At 41.2% G+C, this 21,267-nt stretch overlaps 1 pseudogene; it reads left to right on the plus strand.

The window, feature by feature from the left end:
• Positions 1–12,411: 12,411 nt before the first annotated feature.
• LOC110288590 (splicing factor 3B subunit 4 pseudogene) lies at positions 12,412–13,687 on the plus strand (annotated as a pseudogene).
• Positions 13,688–21,267: the final 7,580 nt, after the last annotated feature.

The raw sequence follows: 21,267 nt of genomic DNA on the forward strand, positions 1-21,267 counted from the left end.
GCAGTCTCTAGATGGTCCATCCTTTCATCACAGCTCCGAACTTTGTCTCTGTAACTCTTTCCCTGGGTGTTTTGTTCCCAATTCTAAGAAGGGGCACAGTGTCCACATTTTGGTCTTCATTCTTCTTGAGTTTCATGCATTTAGCAAATTGGATCTTATATCTTGGGTATCCTAAGTTTTGGGCTAATATCCACTTATCAGTGAATACATATTGTGTGAGTTCCTTTGTGATTGTGTTACCTCACTCAAGATGATGCCCTCCAGGTCCATCCATTTGGCTAGGAATTTAATAAATTCATTCTTTTTAATAGCTGAGTAGTACTCCATTGTGTAAATGTACCATAATTTCTGTATCCATTCCTCTGTTGAGGGACATCTGGGTTCTTTCCAGCTTCTGGCTATTATAAATAGGGCTGCTATGAACATAGTGGAGCATGTGTCCTTCTTACCGGTTGGGACATCTTCTGGATATATGCCCAGAAGAGGTATTGCTGGATCCTCTGGTAGTACTATGTCCAATTTTCTGAGGAACCGCCAGACTGATTTCCAGAGTGGTTGTACAAGCTTGCAATCCCACCAACAATGGAGGAGTGTTCCTCTTTCTCCACATCCCCGCCAGCATCTGCTGTCACCTGAATTTTTGATCTTAGCCATTCTGACTGGTGTGAGGTGGAATCTCAGGGTTCTTTTGATTTGCATTTCCCTGATGATTAAGGATGTTGAACATTTTTTCAGGTGCTTCTCTGCCATTTGGTATTCTTCAGGTGAGAATTCTTTGTTCAATTCTGAGCCCCATTTTTTAATGGGGTTATTTGACTTTCTGGAGTCCACCTTCTTGAGTTCCTTATGTATATTGGATATTAGACCCTTATCTGATTTAGGATAGGTAAAGATCCTTTCCCAATCTGTTGGTGGTTTTTTTGTCTTATTGATGGTGTCTTTTGCCTTGCAGAAGCTTTGCAGTTTCATGAGGTCCCACTTGTCAATTCTCGATCTTACAGCACAAGCCATTGCTGTTCTATTTAAGAATTTTTCCCCTGTGCCCATATCTTCAAGGCTTTTCCCTACTTTCTCCTCTATAAGTTTCAGTGTCTCTGGTTTTATGTGAAGTTCCTTGATCCACTTAGACTTGACCTTAGTACAAGGAGATAGGAATGGATCGATTCGCAATCTTCTACATGATAACAACCAGTTGTGCCAGCACCATTTGTTGAAAATGCTGTCTTTCTTCCACTGGATGTTTTTAGCTCCCTTGTTGAAGATCAAGTGACCGTAGGTGTGTGGGTTCATTTCTGGGTCTTCAATTCTATTCCATTGGTCTATTTGTCTGTCACTATACCAGTACCATGCAGTTTTTATCACAATTGCTCTGTAGTAAAGCTTTAGGTCTGGCATGGTGATTCCACCAGAGGTTCTTTTATCCTTGAGAAGAGTTTTTGCTATCCTATGTTTTTTGTTATTCCAGATGAATTTGCTGATTGCACTTTCTAATTCGTTGAAGAATTGAGTTGGAATTTTGATGGGGATTGCATTGAATCTGTAGATTGCTTTTGGCAAGATAGCCATTTTTAAAATGTTGATCCTGCCAATCCATGAGCATGGAAGATCTTTCCATCTTCTGAGATCTTCTAGAATTTCTTTCTTCAGAGACTTGAAGTTTTTATTATACAGATCTTTCACTTCCTTAGTTAGAGTCACGCCAAGATATTTTATATTATTTGTGACTATTGAGAAGGGTGTTGTTTCCCTAATTTCTTTCTCAGCCTGTTTATTCTTTGTGTAGAGAAAGGCCATTGATTTGTTTGAGTTAATTTTATATCCAGCTACTTCACCGAAGCTGTTTATCAGGTTTAGGAGTTCTCTGGTGGAATTTTTAGGGTCACTTATATATACTATCATATCATCTGCAAAAAGTGATATTTTGACTTCATCTTTTCCAATTTGTATCCCTTTGATCTCCTTTTGTTGTCGAATTGCTCTGGCTAGGATTTCAAGTACTATGTTGAATAGGTATGGAGAAAGTAGACAGCCTTGTCTAGTCCCTGATTTTAGAGGGATTGCTTCAAGCTTCTCACCATTTACTTTGATGTTGGCTACTGGTTTGCTGTAGATTGCTTTTATCATGTTTAGGTATGGGCCTTGAATTCCTGATCTTTCCAAGACTTTTATCATGAATGGGTGTTGGATCTTGTCAAATGCTTTTTCTGCATCTAACGAGATGACCATGTGGTTTTTGTCTTTGAGTTTGTTTATATACTGGATTACGTTGTTGGATTTCCGTATATTGAAACATCCCTGCATCCCTGGGATGAAACCTACTTGGTCAGGATGGATGATTGTTTTGATGTGTTCTTGGATTTGGTTAGCAAGAACTTTATTGAGGATTTTTGCATCAATATTCATAAGGGATATTGGTCTGAAGTTTTCTATCTTTGTTGGGTCTTTTTGTGGTTTAGGTATAGGAGTAAATGTGGCTTCATAGAATGAGTTGGGTAGAGTACCTTCTGTTTCTATTTTGTGGAATAGTTTGTGAAGAACTGGGATTAGATCTTCTTTGAAGGTCTGATAGAACTCTGCACTAAACCCATCTGGTCCTGGGCTTTTTTTAGTTGGGAGACTATTAATGACTGCTTCTATTTCTTTGGGGGATATAGGGTTGTTTAGATCATTAACCTGATCTTGGTTCAACTTTGGTACCTGGTATCTGTCTAGGAACTTCTCCATTTCATCCAGGTTCTCCAGTTTTGTTGAGTATAGCCTTTGGTAGAAGGATCTGATGGTGTTTTGGATGTCTTCAGGATCTGTTGTTATGTCTCCTTTTTCATTTCTGATTTTGTTAATTAGAATACTTTCCCTGTGCCCTCTAGTTAGTCTGCCTAAGGGTTTATCTATCTTGTTGATTTTCTCAAAGAACCAGCTCCTTGATTGGTTGATTCTTTGAATAGTTCTTCTTGTTTCCACTTGATTGATTTCGCCCCTGAATTTGATTATTTCCTGCCGTCTACTCCTCTTGGGTGAATTTGCTTCCTTTTGTTCTAGTGCTTTTAGGTGTGTTGTCAAGCTGCTAATGTGTGCTCTTTCTAGTTTCTTTTTGGAGGCACTCAGAGCTATGAGTTTTCCTCTTAGAAATGCTTTCATTGCGTCCCATAAGTTTGGGTATGTTGTGGCTTCATTTTCATTGAACTCTAAAAAGTCCTTGATTTCTTTCTTTATTCCTTCCTTGACCAAGGTATCATTGAGAAGAGTGTTGTTCAGTTTCCACGTGAATGTTGGCTTTCTATTATTTATTTTGTTATTGATGATCAGCCTTAGTCCATGGTGATCTGATAGGATGCATGGGACAATTTCAATGTTTTTGTATCTGTTGAGTCCTGTTTTGTGCCCAATTACGTGGTCAATTTTGGAGAAGGTACCATGAGGTGCTGAGAAGAAGGTGTATCCTTTTGTTTTAGGGTAAAATGTTCTGTAGATATCTGCCAGATCCATTTGATCCATAACTTCTGTTAGTTTCACTGTGTCCCTGTTTAGTTTCTGTTTCCATGATCTGTCCATTGGTGAAAGTGGTGTGTTGAAGTCTCCCACTATTATTGTATGAGGTGCAATGTGTGCTTTGAGATTTACTAAAGTTTCTTTAATGAATGAGGCTGCCTTTGTATTTGGAGCATAGATATTCAGGATTGATAGTTCCTCTTGGAGGATTTTATCTTTGATGAGTATGAAGTGCCCCTCCCTGTCTTTTTTGATGACTTTGGGTTGGAAGTCAATCTTATCTGATATTAGAATGGCTACTCCAGCTTGTTTCTTCAGACCATTTGCTTGGAAAATTTTTTTCCAGCCTTTCATTCTGAGGTAGTGTCTATCTTTTTCTCTGAGATGAGTTTCTTGTAAGCAGCAAAATGTTGGGTCTTGTTTGTGTAGCCAGTTTGTTAGTCTATGTCTTTTTATCGGGGAGTTGAGTCCATTGATATTAAGAGATATTAAGGAAAAGTAATTGTTGTTTCCTGTTATTTTTGTTGTTAAAGTTGGCATTCTGTTCTTGTGGCTGTCTTCTTTTAGGTTTGTTGAGGGATTACCTTCTTGTTGTTTCTAGGGTGTGGTTCCTGTCCTTGTATTGGTTTTTTTCTGTTATTATCCTTTGAAGGGCTGGATTCGTGGAGAGATAATGTGTGAATTTGGTTTTGTTGTGGAATACTTTGGTTTCTCCATCTATGTTAATTGAGAGTTTGGCTGGGTATAGTAGCCTGGGCTGGAATTTGTGTTCTTTTAGTGTCTGTATAACATCTGTCCAGGATCTTCTGGCTTTCATAGTCTCTGGTGAAAAATCTGGTGTAATTCTGATAGGCTTGCCTTTATATGTTACTTGGCCTTTTTCTCTTACTGCTTTTAGTATTCTATCTTTATTTAGAGCATTTGTTGTTCTGATTATTATGTGTCGGGAGGTATTTCTTTTCTGGTCCAGCCTATTTGGAGTTCTGTAGGCTTCTTGTATGTTCATGGGCATCTCTTTCTTTAGATTTGGGAAGTTTTCTTCTATAATTTTGTTGAAGATGTTTGCTGGTCCTTTGAGTTGAAAATCTTCATTCTCATCCACTCCTATTATCCGTAGGTTTGGTCTTCTCATTGTGTCCTGTATTTCCTGGATGTTTTGAGTTAGGATCTTTTTGCATTTTCCATTTTCCTTGATTGTTGTGCCCATGTTCTGTATGGAATCTTCTGCACCTGAGATTCTCTCTTCCATCTCTTGTATTCTGTTGCTGATGCTTGTATCTATGGTTCCAGATTTCTTTCCTAGGGTTTCTATCTACAGTGTTGCCTCATTTTGGGTTTTCTTTATTGTGTCTACTTCCCTTTTTAGGTCTAGTATGGTTTTGTTCATTTCCATCATCTGATTGGATGTGTTTTCCTGTTTCTCTTTAAGGACTTCTACCAGTTTGGTTGTGTTTTCCTGTTTTTCTTTAAGGTCTTGTAACTCTTTAGCCATGTTCTCCTGTAGTTCTTTAAAGTCCTTCTTGATGTCCTCTACCATCCTCATTAGATATGCTTTTAAATCCAGGTCTAGTTTTTCAGGTGTGTTGGGGTGCCCTGGACTGGGCGAAGTGGGAGTGCTGGGTCCTGATGATGGTGGGTGGTCTTGGTTTCTGTTAGTAAGATTCTTACCTTTACCTCTCGCCATCTGGTAATCTCTGGAGTTGTTATAGTTGTCTCTGTTCAGAGGTTATTCTTCTGGTGATTCTGAGTGTCCTCTGTCAGCAGACCTGGGAGACAGGCTCTCTCCTCTGAGTTTCAGTGGTTAGAGCTCTCCCTGCTGACAAGCTTTCCTCTTAAAGGGAAGGTGTACAGATATCTGGCATTTGGACCTCCTCCTGGCCGAAGAAGAAGGCGGAAAACAGGACCTTTCCCAGATGCTGTGTTGCTTTGGCAGGTCACAGAAGCTGTAGGCTTCTGTGTTGCACACGCTCAGCTGTGCAGACTAAGTTCCTAAGTTCAGTGGAGTCCTGGATCCAAGATGTGCTCCCTGCTCCTGAGGCAGAGGGCTCCTGTGCAGGGCAGACCACTGTCTTCCAGCTAGGAGGGTGCCGGATGTCTGTGGCCCCAAAAGGGTGCTGACTCAGCGGCTCTGTGGCTCCCGCCTGTCCCAGAAGCTGTCTGCTTCTGTGGTCCTCAGTCTTACCTGTACAGACTAAGTTCGGCGGAGTCCCGGAGCCAAGATGGCGCTCCCTACAGGGCAGGTCACTGTCCTCCGGCTGGGAGGGTGTCGGATGTCTGCGGCCCCAAAAGGGTGCTGCCTCAGCGGCTCTGTGGCTCCTGCCTGTCCCAGAAGCTGTCTGCCTCTGTGGTCCTCACTCTGACCTGTACAGACTAAGTTCGGCGGAGTCCCGGAGCCAAGATGGCGCTCCCTGCAGGGCAGGTCTCTGTTCTCCAGCTGGGAGGGTGCCGGATGTCTGTGGCCCCAAAAGGGTGCTGCCTCAGCGGTTCTGTGGCTCCCGCCTGTCCCAGAAGCTGTCTGCCTCTGTGGTCCTCACTCTGACCTGTACAGACAAAGTTCAGCGGAGTCCCGGAGCCAAGATGGCGCTCCCTGCAGGGCAGGTCACTGTCCTCCGGCTGGGAGGGTGCCGGAAGTCTGCAGCCCCAAAAGGGTGCTGCCTCAGCGGCTCTGTGGCTCCCGCCTGTCCCAGAAGCTGTCTGCCTCTGTGGTCCTCACTCTAACCTGTACAGACTAAGTTCGGCGGAGTCCCGGAGCCAAGATGGCGCTCCCTGCAGGGCAGGTCACTGTCCTCCGGCTGGGAGGGTGTCGGATGTCTGCGGCCCCAAAAGGGTGCTGCCTCAGCGGCTCTGTGGCTCCTGCCTGTCCCAGAAGCTGTCTGCCTCTGTGGTCCTCACTCTGACCTGTACAGACTAAGTTCGGCGGAGTCCCGGAGCCAAGATGGCGCTCCCTGCAGGGCAGGTCTCTGTCCTCCAGCTGGGAGGGTGCCGGATGTCTGCGGCCCCAAAAGGGTGCTGCCTCAGCGGTTCTGTGGCTCCCGCCTGTCCCAGAAGCTGTCTGCCTCTGTGGTCCTCACTCTGACCTGTACAGACTAAGTTCGGCGGAGTCCCGGAGCCAAGATGGCGCTCCCTGCAGGGCAGGTCTCTGTCCTCCAGCTGGGAGGGTGCCGGATGTCTGCGGCCCCAAAAGGGTGCTGCCTCAGCGGTTCTGTGGCTCCCGCCTGTCCCAGAAGCTGTCTGCCTCTGTGGTCCTCACTCTAACCTGTACAGACTAAGTTCGGCGGAGTCCCGGAGCCAAGATGGCACTCCCTGCAGGGCACGTCACTGTCCTCCGGCTGGGAGGGTGCCGGAAGTCTGCGGCCCCAAAAGAGTGCTGCTTCAGAGGCTCTGTGGCTCCCGCCTGTCCCAGAAGCTGTCTGCCTCTGTGGTCCTCACTCTGACCTGTACAGACTAAGTTCTGCAGAGTCCCGGAGCCAAGATGGCGCTCCCTGCAGGGCAGGTCACTGTCTGAGTATAGCCTTTGGTAGAAGGATCTGATGGCGTTTTGGATGTCTTCAGGATCTGTTGTTATGTCTCCTTTTTCATTTCTGATTTTGTTAATTATGATGCTTTCCCTGTGCCCTCTAGTGAGTCTGGCTAAGGGTTTATCTATCTTGTTGATTTTCTCAAAGAACCAGCTCCTTGATTGGTTGATTCTTTGAATAGTTTTTCTTGTTTCCACTTGGTTGATTTCGCCCCTGAGTTTGATTATTTCCTGCAGTCTACTCCTCTTGGGTGAATTTGCTTCCTTTTGTTCTAGTGCTTTTAGGTATGTTGTCAAGCTGCTAATGTGTGCTCTCTCTAGTTTCCTTTTGGAGGCACTCAGAGCTATGAGTTTTCCTCTTAGAAATGCTTTCATTGTGTCCCATAAGTTTGGGTATGTTGTGCCTTCATTTTCATTGAACTCTAAAAAGTCCTTAATTTCTTTCTTTATTCCTTCCTTGACCAAGGTATCATTGAGAAGAGTGTTGTTCAGTTTCCACGTGAAGGTTGGCTTTCTATTATTTATTTTGTTATTGAAGATCAGCCTTAGTCCATGGTGATCTGATAGGATGCATGGGACAATTTCAATATTTTTGTATCTGTTGAGGCCTGTTTTGTGACCAATTATGTGGTCAATTTTGGAGAAGGTACCATGAGGTACTAAGAAGAAGGTTTATCCTTTTGTTTTAGGATAGAATGTTCTGTAGATATCTGCCAGATCCATTTGATTCATAATTTCTTTTAGTTTCTCTGTGTCCCTGTTTAGTTTCTGTTTCCATGATCTGTCCATTGGTGAAAGTGGTGTGTTGAAGTCTCCCACTATTATTGTATGAGGTACAATGTGTGCTTTGAGATTTACTAAAGTTTCTTTAATGAATGTGGCTGCCTTTATATTTGGAGCATAGATATTCAGGATTGATAGTTCCTCTTGGAGGATTTTACCTTTGATGAGTATGAAGTGTCCCTCCCTGTCTTTTTTAATGACTTTGGGTTGGAAGTCAATCTTATCAGATATTAGAATGGCTACTCCAGCTTGTTTCTTCATACCATTTGCTTGGAAAATTGTTTTCCAGCCTTTCATTCTGAGGTTGTGTCTATCTTTTTCTCTGAGATGAGTTTCCTGTAAGCAGCAAAATGTTGGGTCTTGTTTTTGTAGCCAGTTTGTTAGTCTATGTCTTTTTATCGGGGAGTTGAGTCCATTGATATTAAGAGATATTAAGGAAAAGTAATTGTTGTTTCCTGTTATTTTTGTTGTTAAAGTTGGCATTCTGTTCTTGTGGCTGTCTTCTTTTAGGTTTGTTGAGGGATTACCTTCTTGTTGTTTCTAGGGCGTGGTTCCTGTCTTTGTATTGTTTTTTTTCTGTTATTATCCTTTGAAGGGCTGGATTCGTGGAGAGATAATGTGTGAATTTGGTTTTGTCGTGGAATACTTTGGTTTCTCCATCTATGTTAATTGAGAGTTTGGCTGGGTATAGTAGCCTGGGCTGGAATTTGTGTTCTTTTAGTGTCTGTATAACATCCGTCCAGGATCTTCTGGCTTTCATAGTCTCTGGTGAAAAATCTGGTGTAATTCTGATAGGCTTGCCTTTATATGTTACTTGGCCTTTTTCTCTTACTGCTTTTAGTATTCTATCTTTATTTAGAGCATTTGTTGTTCTGATTATTATGTGTCGGGAGGTATTTCTTTTCTGGTCCAGTCTATTTGGAGTTCTGTAGGCTTCTTGTATGTTCATGGGCATCTCTTTCTTTAGATTTGGGAAGTTTTCTTCTATAATTTTGTTGAAGATGTTTGCTGGTCCTTTGAGTTGAAAAATCTTCATTCTCATCCACTCCTATTATCCGTAGGTTTGGTCTTCTCATTGTGTCCTGTATTCCTTGGATGTTTTGAGTTAGGATCTTTTTGCATTTTACATTTTCCTTGATTGTTGTGCCGATGTTCTCAATGGAATCTTCTGCACCTGAAATTCTCTCTTCCATCTCTTGTATTCTGTTGCTGATGCTGGTATCTATGGTTCCAGATTTCTTTCCTAGGGTTTCTATCTCCAGTGTTGCCTCATTTTGGGTTTTCTTTATTGTGTCTACTTCCCTTTTTAGGTCTAGTATGGTTTTGTTCATTTCCATCATCTGTTTGGATGTGTTTTCCTGTTTTTCATTAAGGACTTCTACCTGTTTGATTAGGTTATCCTGTTTTTCTTTAAGGATTTGTAACTCTTTAGCAGTGTTCTCCTGCAATTCTTTAAGGGATTTTTGTGCTTCCTCTTTATTGTCTTCTAACTGTTTACCAGTGTTCCTTTGTATTTCTTTAAGTGTGTTATTAAAGTCCTTCTTGAAGTCCTCTACCATCATCAGGAGATATGCTTTTATATCCGTGTCTAGCTTTTCCGGTGTGTTGGGGTGCCCTGGACTGGGCGAAGTGGGAGTGCTGGGTTCTGATGATGGTGAGTGGTCTTGGTTTCTGTTAGTAAGATTGTTACGTTTACCTTTCGCCATCTGGTAATCTCTGGGGTTAGTTGTTGTCATTGTCACTGTTTAAAGATTGGAGCAGAAGCTGTGTTCCACTCACCAGCAGTCTCAAAATCCTGTGGCAGGGGTCGTGGGTAGCTGGCAGTACCCCGGTGCTGGTCCAGCCGGAAGAGGCCTGTGGTCCTACTCAGGCCGGTTTTCTGCTTCCCTAACTAATGCAGTCTCAGGTCCTGCGCGCAATTGGATTGGAGCAGAAGCTGTGTTCCACTCACCAGAAGTCTTAAGATCCTGTGGCGCGTGTTGTAGGTAGCTGGCGAGTGTCAGCAGACCCTGTGCCCTCGCTACCCAGGTGCTTTTCTGACCGGAAGAGGCTTATGGCCCTATGTAGGCCGGATTTCTCTCTCCCCAACCAGAGCAGTCTCAGGTCCCGCGTGATTGGACTGGAGCAGAAGCTGTGTTCCACTCATCAGAAGTCTTAAGATCCTGTGGCGGGTGTTGTGGGTAGCTGGCGAGTGTCAGCCGACCCTGCGCCCTCGCTACCCTGGTGCTTTTCTGACCAGAAGAGCCAGGCCATTGCTGTTATGTTCAGGAGTTTTTCCCTTGTGCCCATAACTTTGAGGCTTTTACCCACTTTTTCCTCTATATGTTTCAGTGTCTCTGGTTTTACGTGGAATTCCTTGCTCCACTTAGACTTGAGCTTTATACCAGCAGTTAAGAATGCATCAATTCACATTCTTCTACATGGTTTTCCATATATATTAATAGTTTTCTTATACAAGAATAATAGTCATACCACACTTTTGAAAATAATATTTACGCTGTATTACAAGTGACTTAATATACCCAAAATTAGGTTGGATTAATGTTCTAGCAGTACCTTACTTTGATTATGCCATTTCAGCCATCCTACCCCATCATTTTTAAGTTGATATTACTTTTCATACGACTCCGATGTTGAACTCTCAATTTCCTTGATATCAACACAAAATCTTTAGCCAATTTTTCATTAGATCTTTTTAACTTTTGGAAAGTCTGTCATAATCAATTTATTTAAAATTTTTCTGATTGGATGTTTTCTTAATTTACATCTCAAATATTTTCTCTTTTCCAGGTCTCCCTTTTGGAAACCCCTTATCTCATCCCTCTCCCCTCCCTCTATGAGGGTGCTCCTCCACCCACCCACCCACTCTAGTCTTCCCTTCCTGGCATTCTCCTACATTGGGGCATCCAACACAAGGGCCTCTTCTCCTATTGATGTCCACCAAGGCAATCCTCTGCTATATATGTGGCAAGAGCCATGGGACCCTCCATGTGTATTTTTGGTTGGTGGTCCAGTCCCCAGGAGTTCTGGGGGCTCTGGCCTGTTGACACTGTTGTTCCCTCCATGGGGCCGCAAGCCCCCTAAGCTCCTTCAGTCCCTTCTCCAAATCCTCCATCTTAGATCCCTGAGCCCAGTCCAATATTTGGCTCTGAGCTTCCAACTCTGTATATCAGGCTCTTACAGAGCCTCTCAGGAGTCAGCCATATCAGGCTTCCATCAACAAGAGCTTCCTGGCATACATAATAGTGTCTGGGTTTGGTAATGTTATATTTGATGGATCCCCAGGTGGGGCAGTCTCTATGGCCTTTCCTTCAGTCTCTGCTCCACAATTTGTCTCCATATTTCCTCCTGTGAGTATTTTGTTCACACTTCTAAGAAGCACTGAAGCATCCACATTTTGGTCTTCCTTCTTTTTGAGCTTCATATGGTCTGTTAATTGAATCTTGGGTATTCTGAAATTTTGGGCTAATATCCACATATCAGTGTGTACATACCATGTTTGCTCCTTTGTGACTGAATCTCCTCCCTCGGTATGATATTCTCAAATTCTATCAATTTGCCTGTGAATTTCATGTAGTCATTGTTTTTAATAGTTGAGTAGTAAATATACTATAAATTTACTATATTTTTGTATCTATTCCTCTGTTATATTTCTATTCAAATTCTATCCCTTGTATATGGTTCTCCTTCATCTGCCTCGCTATATCCCAACTTGTCTGGTAGGCAACCAGAGTATAACACATCAGGTAGTTGCATGTATACAGCATTTAAAATCTTTTAATTAAAATATAAATATATCACTCCGCTTTCTCTTTCCTTCCTCCAACTACTCACCCTCTCTTAATGACATCTTTGTCTTTATTATTATTATTATTATCATTATTATTATTATACACAAACATGCACATACACACATGTAATATATGCACACACAAATATATCAATACAAACTGCCAAGTCTCGTTTTGTTGCTTATGTCTCAAAGGTTGTTGACAGTTCCTATTAATGAAGACACCACAGACTTAGGACAAAGGGCTCAAGTGATTTGAACTGAATCTACCCTTAAAATTTCCTATAGCTTCCATGGTACAAAAAAATACTATGCAAGCTTTCAAGGAAGAATAACAATAATTTTATTCAACTTTGATGCCTATTAAGCACAATTACGGCATCATGACAAAATATCCTTAACAGTACAATAGCACACATATCTTGGTGATAATCCTCGGCTCTCTAATTCAACTTAAGATCTTCTCAACAGAGGGGAAAACATATCTATCAATACAAACACAGCCAACTACCAAAGTTGGTAAGGTTATGAGTTTCAGAGGAGAAACTATTACTGCTACTTTAGTAAATCAATTTAACTCCTAACAACATTCTTAATATCAGGCCTTATGTTTACAGAGAAATGCAGTTTTCACCTCTCATTGTAGGCTTAGATTTTTGTAAAACTACTTTATTTAGGGTTCTTTAATTCTTCAACCTCCCTTCTAGCCCAATAACCAAAGGAATGGAAAAAAAAGTTTCTAGGAAAAGGGAGTTATGGACCTGTTTAGAAGGGGTTCTTTGGGAGATCAGGGGCAATGCTGCTGCTTAGAGAGGGTGGGAGCCCTTTTGCCATGGCTTCTGGATGGCTCTCCAAAGGAAATCAGGAAGCCAGAGTGTACATGGTAGGTCTAGACTAGAAAGTGAGTGATCCTCTGCTGTGGAAGCTCTTTCTCCAGGCAGGGCAAGTGATCAACACCCTCATTCCAAAAGATAGAGTCACTGGCCAGCACCAAGGCTGTGGCTTTCTTGAATTCCTAAGTGAGGAAGATGCTGACTATGCCATTAAGATTATGATCATGATAAAACTCTATGGGAAGCCAAAATGGCTGAACGAGGCCTCTGCTTACAACAAAAACCTGGATGTACAAGCCAACATTTTCATAAGAAATCTGGACCCAGAAATTGGTGCAAAGCTGCATTACAATACGTTCAGTGCCTTTGGAGTCGTCTTATAGATACCCAAGGTCATGTGGGACTCTAACACAGGCTACTCCAAGGATTTTGCCTTCGTTAATTTTGCTCCACTTATGCTTCAGATGTAGCAGTTGAAGCCATGAATGGGCAGTACCTGTGTAACTGCCATATCACTGTGTCTTATGCCTTCAAAAAGGACTCTAAGTGTGAATGCCATGACTCAGAATCTGAACGACTTCTGGCAGCCCATAACCCGTGATCTCAGACTGATCACCCTCATCAGATGTTTGCAGATGTACCCTTTCTGCCCTCTGCACCCAATCCTCTAGTTTCATCCCTGGGTTCTGGGCTTCCTCAACCAGTCATGCTGCCTCCTGGCTCGTTCCAATCTCCAGTGCCACCTCCTGGAGCCCCACTTCCTGTGATAACCCCATCCATGCCTCCACCATCTATGCCACCTGGGGCTGAAATACATGGACTCTCAGCAGCAGGAACTCCAGGCGCTAGACATCCTTGTCACAGACATTCACATCCTCATCCATTCCCACCAGGTGGGGTGCCCCACCCAGAGATGTCCCAGGTTCTTCTGGCCCACCATGGCCCTTATAGAGTAGCACACCCCCATTCTGGGCCTCTAGACTCATAGGGGGAGCAGTCACCAACCCTGCCACCTCCTGGAATGCCTTATCCTGTACTTCCTCCTATGGCATGCCCCTCTGAGGACCTCCTTTTGGATCTCCCATGGGTCATCCAGGTCCCATAACTCCACAATATATGTGTGGGCCTCCTTCATTGATGCCCCCTCATGGATACAATGGTCCTCCAAGACCTCCTCCCTATGTTTCCCAGAGGGAGCCCCTTCCTCTATCCAGACCCAATCCATGTCTCCTAGTTCCACCAAGTGGTTCACTTCAGGGCTCAATTTCTCAATAAATTACCATCCGTGGTCCCCTGCTTTTATCCTCTCTATAACTTCATTTCTTGGACCAATCAGAGATGCTGTAGCTTGTCAGGGCTGTACTGACTCCTCTCAGCAACTCTATCCCCATTTTAAAGTCATGTTTCCTCAGGGGATTTTTCTTCATTTTTATTTTAACATGCTGGTCCTATTTCTTTACAAGTGTATAGAAAAATAAAACTATGCTTGAAGAAAAAAAAAAAAAAGGAGTTCTTGTTCTTTGGGGACATTCCACTCTTAGTTGTCTGGATAATAGCAGTTCAGTCTAATAGCAAACACTAAGCACAAATCAGAGGCAGTGACATGATCGAGCAGAATCTGAAAGGTTCCACCAAATTGGTATGAATCAGCCAACACACCATGAAAAATTAATTGGTGAGTTCTTTGTACAAAGTTAAGATAAATATCAGTGAAGACCAACAAGGGAATGAGACCAGTGAAGTGTTGCATGGCTAGAAAAGACCAGTGAAGCTTTGAACAGCTAGTGTGATGCCACATTGTCCTTTCCCTGTCTGTAGGGTTTTACTTATACTCTTTGCAAAGATCCCATGCCCCCTCAATCATTTGCTTCAGCAAAACATCCTCTCACAAGACAACTTTCAAAAAACATCATGTGCCCTCACATAAGAGAAATTCTGGAAAAATATGACACAAATGAGTTTACAAAGAAACCAGAAATTTCTGAATCATCTCATAAAAAATAAATAAATAAATAAATGAATAAATAAATAAATAAATAAATAAATAAAAGGAAAGGAAATTAAGAACAAAAATAAACCCAAAACCAAACCAACCAACCACAAAACACTTCTCTTTACCGCAAATAGAGATAATTAAGTTAAAAAACATGACTATCAAGATGCAGAGATTAGTGGATGGTGGGAAGTTCAGCTCCAACTGTTTCATCTGCAACACTAATCCTGTACCTAAGGCTTAAGGAACATTGGAGAAGAGACAGTAGAAGATTGTAAGAGCCAGAGAATGAAGAAGTCTATTGTAGGACTATGGGGCCTAGAAATGACTGCCTGTTACCTAAATAATGAAAATATCAATACACATGCTAATGTGAAAAGGTCAAAACCTCATAGGGTAGGTCCCTTTTTTAAATTAAGAAATTATTTAATGATTTTTTTTGCCAGTAGTTCTTTCCAATTCTTGCTTTATATTTTTTTTGTTGTTTTTGTTTTTAATTAATTGATTTTTTACATTCCATATTTATTACCCAACCTCCATCACCCTCTGACTATACCACATCCCATAATTCTTCCCCACCTCCATGTCTCCATGTGGATATCCCCACCCCTCACACCAACTGACCTCTCAACTACGTGGGACCTCCAGTCTCTTGAGGGTTAGGTGCATCTTCTCTGAATGAACACAGACCCTGCTGTCCTCTGCTGTATGTGTGTTGGGAGCCACATATCAGCTGGTATATGCTGCCTTTTGGTGGTCAAATGTTTAAGAGATCTCTGGGGACCAGATTAATTGAGACTGCTTGTCCTTCACAGGATTGCCCTTCTCCTCAGCTTCTTTCAGGCTTCCCAAATTCAAAAACAGGGGTCAGCAGGTTCTGTACATTGGTTGTGTGCAAATATCTGCATCTGACACTTTAAACTACGTGTTGGGTCTTTTGAAGGGCAGTCATTCTAGATACCTTTTTGTGAGCACTCTATCGCCTCAGTACTAGTGTCAGACGTTGGGGTTTCTCCCTGATCTGGATCCCACTTTGGGCCTGTTGCTGGACCCTCTTTTTCTCAGGTTCATCTCCATTTTCATCCCTATAGTTCTTTCAGACAGGAACAATTATGAGTCAGAGTTGTGACTATGAGATTGTCCCCCTTTCCCTAGAAAATATCATCCTGAGTGAGGTAGCTCAGAACCCAAATGACATGCATGGTATGTACTCACTAGTAAGTGCATATTAGCCAAAAAAAAAAAAAAAAAAAAAAAAAAAAGGACAGAATACCCAAGATATAGTACACAGAACTCAAAAAGTTCAACAAACTGAAATACCCAAATGAGGACACATCAGTACCACTTGGGAGGGAAAAGAAAGCAATCACAAGATACCAATCGCGCCAGACCTGAGACAGCATTAGGGAAGCAAAAAACCCGGCCTGACCAGGGTCAAAAGTCCCTTTAGGTCGGTGCCAGCACTGTGTCACCTTGGACAAGGAATTGGCTGATACCCCCAATGTCTCTAGAGGACAGCTTCAGAGGCAGACCCTATTTCAGGCTCCAGATATCTGGGCACCTTCCCTGCCAGAGGAGAGGTGTCTGCCCAACTCAGGAGGGCTTTGCTGGAGCAACTGGGAGAGCCATCTTGGTTCCTGGATTCCTCCGAGACTAGTCTGCACAGGTGAGAGTGTGGACTACAGAAGCTAACAGTTCTGGGACAGGCCCTGTTTCAGGCCTTCATCTCATGCCAGGAGGCAGGTCACAACACCAGATATCTGTGCACATTATCTGCAAGAAGAGAGTTTGCCTGCAGAGAGTGCTCTGACCACTGACTCAGGAGAGAGCTAGTCTATCAGATTTGCTGATAGAGGCTAACAGAATCACTAGAGGAACAAGCTCTAACCAGAGACAACTATAACAACTAACTCCAGAGATTACCAGATGGCAAAAGGCAAACTTAAGAATCTTACTAACAGAAACCAAGACCACTCACCATCATCAGAATGCAGCACTCACACCTCACACAGTACTGGGCACCCCAACACACTGGAAAACATAGACCTGGACTTAAAACATATCTCATGATGATGGTAGAGGACATCAAGAAGGATTTTAATAACGCACTTAAAGAAATACAGGAGAACACTGCTAAAGACTTACAAATCCTTAAAGAAAAATAGGAAAATACAAACATAGAAGTCCAAAAAAAAAAAAAAAAAAACCACAGTTATACACATCCAAACAGGTGATGGAAATGAACAAAACCATACTAGACCTAAAAAGGGAAGTAGAAAAAATAAAGAAAACCCAGAGTGAGGCAATGCTGGAGATAGAAACCCTAGGAAAGAAATCTGGAATCATAGTTGTGAGCATCAGCAACAGAATACAAGAGAAGGAAGAGAGAAAATCAGGTGCAGAAGATTCCATAGAGAACATCAGCACAACAATCAAAGAAAATGCAAAATGCAAAAAGATCCTAACTCAAAACTCCAGGAAATCCAGGACACAATGAGAAGACCACACCTACGGATAATAGGAGTAGATGAGAATGAAGATTTTCAACTTAAAGCGCCAGCAAATATCTTCAACAAAATTATACAAGAAAACTTCCCAAATCTAAAGAAAGAGAAGTCCATGAACATACAAGAAGCCTAAAGGACTACAGAAAGACTAGACCAGAAAAGAAATTCCTCCCGACACATATTAATCAAAACAACAAATGCACTAAATAAAGATAGAATTTTAAAAGCAGTAAGGGCAAAAGGTAAAGTAACATATAGAGGTAGGACTATCAGAATTACAGCAGAATTTTCAATAGAGACCATGAAAGCCAAAAGATCCTGGACAGATGTTATACAGACACTAAGAAAACACAAATGCCAGCCCAGGCTACTATACCCAACAAAACTTTCAATTACCATAGATGGAGATAGCAAAGTATTTCATGACGAAAACAAATTCACACATTATCTTTCGATGAATCCAACCCTTCAAAAAATAATAACAGGAAAAAAAAAAAACAATACACGGAAGGAAACCATGCTCTAGAAAAAGCAAGAAAGGAATACTTCAACAAACCTAAAGGAAAACAGCCACAAGAGCAGAATGCCAACTCTAACAACAAAAATAATAGGAAGGAACAATTACTTTTCCTTAATATCTCTTAATATCAATGGACTCAATTCCCCAATAAAAAGACATAGACTAACAAACTGGCTACACAAAGAGGATCCAACATTCTGCTGCTTACAGGAGACCCATTTCAGGGAAAAAGACAGACACTACCTCAGAAAGAAAGGCTGGAAAAAAATTTTGCAAGCAAATGGTCTGAAGAAACAAGCTGGAGTAGCCAATCTAATATCTAATAAAATCAACTTACAACTCAAAGTTATCAAAAAAGACAAGGAGGGACACTTCATACTCATCACAGGTAAAATCTTCCAAGAGGTCCTCTCAATTCTGAATATATATGCTGCAAATGCAAGGGCATCCACATTCATTAAAGAAACTTTAGTAAAGCTCAAAGCACATATTGCACTTCATACAATAATAGTGGGAGAGTTCAACACAGCACATTCATCAATGGACAGATCATGGAAACAGAAAGTAAACAGTGGTACTGTGAAACTAACAGAAATTATGAAACAAATGGATTTAACAGATACCTACAGAACATTTTATCCTAAAACAAAAGGATATACCTTCTTCTCAGCACCTCATGGTACCTTCTAAAAATTGAGCTTATAATTGGTCACAAAACAAGCCTTAACAGATGCAAAAATACTGAAATTGTCACATGCATCCAATCAGATCATCATGGACTAAGACTGATCTTCTATAACAACATAAATAATAGAAATCCAACATTCATGTGGAAACTGAACAACATTCTTCTCAATGATACCTTGGTCAAGGAAGGAATAAAGAAATAAATTAAAGATATTTTAATGTTTAATGAAAATGAAGCCACAAAATAACCAAACATATGGGACACAATGAAAGCATTTCTAAGAGGAAAACTCAGAGCTCTGAGTGCCTCCAAGAAGAAACTAGAAAGACCACACTCTAGCAGCTTGACAACAAAACTAAAAACTCTAAAATAAAAGGAAGCAAATTCACCCAAGAGGAGTAGATGGCATGAAATTATCAAATTCAGGGGCTAATCAACCAAGTGGAAACAGGAAGAACTATTCAAAGAATCAACCAACAGAGGAGCTGGTTCATTGAGAAAATCAGCAAGATAGATAAACCCTTAGCCAGACTCTCTAGAGGACACAGGGACAGCATCCTAATTAACAAAATAAGAAATGAAACTGAGACATAACTACAGATCCTGAAGAAATCCCACACATCATTAGATCCTTCTACAAAAGACTATACTCAACAAAACTGGAAACCTCGATGAAATGAATAAATTTCTAGACAGATACCAGGTACCAAAGTCAAATCAGGATCATGTTAATTATCTAAACAGTCCTATATCCCCTAAAGAATTAGAAGCAGTCATTAATAGTCTCCCAACCAAAAAAATCCCAGGACCAGATGGGTTTAGTGCAGAGTTCTATTAGACCTCCAAAGAAGATCTAATTCCAGTTCTTCCCAAACTATTCTACAAAATAGAAGCAGAAGGTACCCTACACAACTCATTCTATGAATCCACAATTACTCTGATACCTAGACCACAAAAATGCCCAACAAAGATAGAGAACATCAGAACAATTTCCCTTATGAATATTGATGCAAAAATAATAAAATTCTCGCTAACCAAATCCAAGAACACATCAAAATAATCATCAATCCTAACCAAGTAGGTTTCGTTCCAGGGATACAGGGATGGTTTAATATATGAAAATCCATCAATATAATCCACTATATAAACAAACTCAAAAACAAAAAATAACACTTGATCATCTCCTTAGATGCAGAGAAAGCATTTCACAAAATCCAAAACCCCTTCATGATAAAAGACTTGGAAAGATCAGGAATTCAAGGCCCATACCTAAACAACACAAAAGCAATCTACAGCAAACCATTAGCCAACATCAAAGTAAATGGTGAGAAGCTGGAAGTAATCCCACAAAAATCAGGTAGTAGACATGGTTGCTCACTTTCTCCCTACCTATTTAATATAGTATTTGAAGTCCTAGCCAGAGCAATTTGACAACAAAAGGAGATCAAGGGGATGAAAGTTGGAAAGGAAAAAGTCAAAATATCACTTTTTGCAGATGATATGATAATATATATAAGTGACCCTAAAAATTCCACCAGAGAACTCCTAAACCTGATAAACAGCTTCAGTGAAGTAGCTGGGCATAAAATTAACTCAAACAAGTCAATGGCCTTTCACTACACAAAGGAGAAACAGGCTGAGAAAGAAATTAGGGAAATAACACCCTTCACAACAGTCACAAATACTATAAAATAGCTTGGTGTGACTCTAAGGAAGTGAAAGATCTGTATGATAAGAACTTCAAATATAGCTGTCTCTTGTGAGACGATGCCAGGGCCTAGCAAACACAGGAGTGGATGCTCACAGTCAGCTATTGGATGTATCACAGGGCTCCCAATGGAGAAGCTAGAGAAAGTACCCAAGGAGCTAAAGGGATCTGCAACCTTATAGTTGGAACAACATGATGTACTAACCAGTAACCCGGAGCTCTTGTCTCTAGCTGCATATGTATTGAAAGATGGCCTAGTCGGCCATCACTGGAAAGAGAGGCCCATTGGACTTGCAAACTTTATATGCCCCAATATAGGGGAATGCCAGGGCCAAAAGAATGGGAATGGGTGGGTAGGGAAGTGCGGGACGCTATGGGGGACTTTTGGGATAGCACTGGAAATGTAATTGAGAAAAATATGTAATAAAAAATATTAAAAATTTTAAAAAGAAGAAGAAAAAAACCAAAAAAATAAAAAATAAAAATAAAAAAAATAAATGGAAAAAAAAAGAACTTCAAGTCTCTGAAGAAAGAAATTGAAGAAGATCTCTGAAGATGGAAAGACATCCCATGCTCATGGATTGGCAGGATCAATATAGTAAAATTGACTATCTTGTAAAAAGCAATCTACAGGTTCAATGCAATCCCCATCAAAATTCCAACTCAAAGAATTAGAAAGGGCAATCTGCAAATTCATCTGGAATAACAAAAGACCTAGGATAGTAAAAACTCTTCTCAAGGACAAAAGATCCTCTTGTGGAATCACCATGCCTGACCTAAAACTGTTCTACAGAGCAATTGTGATAAAACTGCATGGTACTGGTATAGTGACAGACAAGTAGACCAATGGAATAGAACTGAAGACCCTGAAATAAACCCACATACCTATGGTCACTTGATCTTTGACAAGGGAGCTAAAACTATCCTGTGTAATAAGGACAGCATTTTCAACAAATGGTACAACTGGATGTTATCATGTAGAAGAATGGGAATTGATCCATTCTGATCTCCTTGCACTAAGGTCAAATCTAAGTCTATTAAGGCACTCCACATAAAACCAGAGACACTGAAACTTATAGAGGAGAAAGTGGGGAAAAGCCTCGAAGATATGGGCATAGGGGGAAAATTCCTGAATAGAACAGCAATGGTTTGTGCTGTAAGATCAAGAATCAACAAATGGGACCTCATAAAACTGCAAAGCTTCTATAAGGCAAAAGAAACTGTCCCTAAGACAAAAGGCCACCAACAGATTGGGAAATGATCTTTATCTATCCTAAATCAGATAGGGGACTAATATCCAATATACATAAAAATACTCAAGAAGGTGGACTCCAGAAAATCAAATAACACCATTAAAAAATGGGGCTCTGAGCTAAACAAAGAATTCTCACCTGAGGAATACCAAATGGCTGAGAAGCACCTGAAATATGTTCAGCATG

Source organism: Mus caroli, unplaced genomic scaffold (assembly GCF_978045245.1).
Source record: "Mus caroli unplaced genomic scaffold, Mus_caroli_1 scaffold_5, whole genome shotgun sequence".
In the NCBI taxonomy this organism is placed as follows: domain Eukaryota; kingdom Metazoa; phylum Chordata; class Mammalia; order Rodentia; family Muridae; genus Mus; species Mus caroli.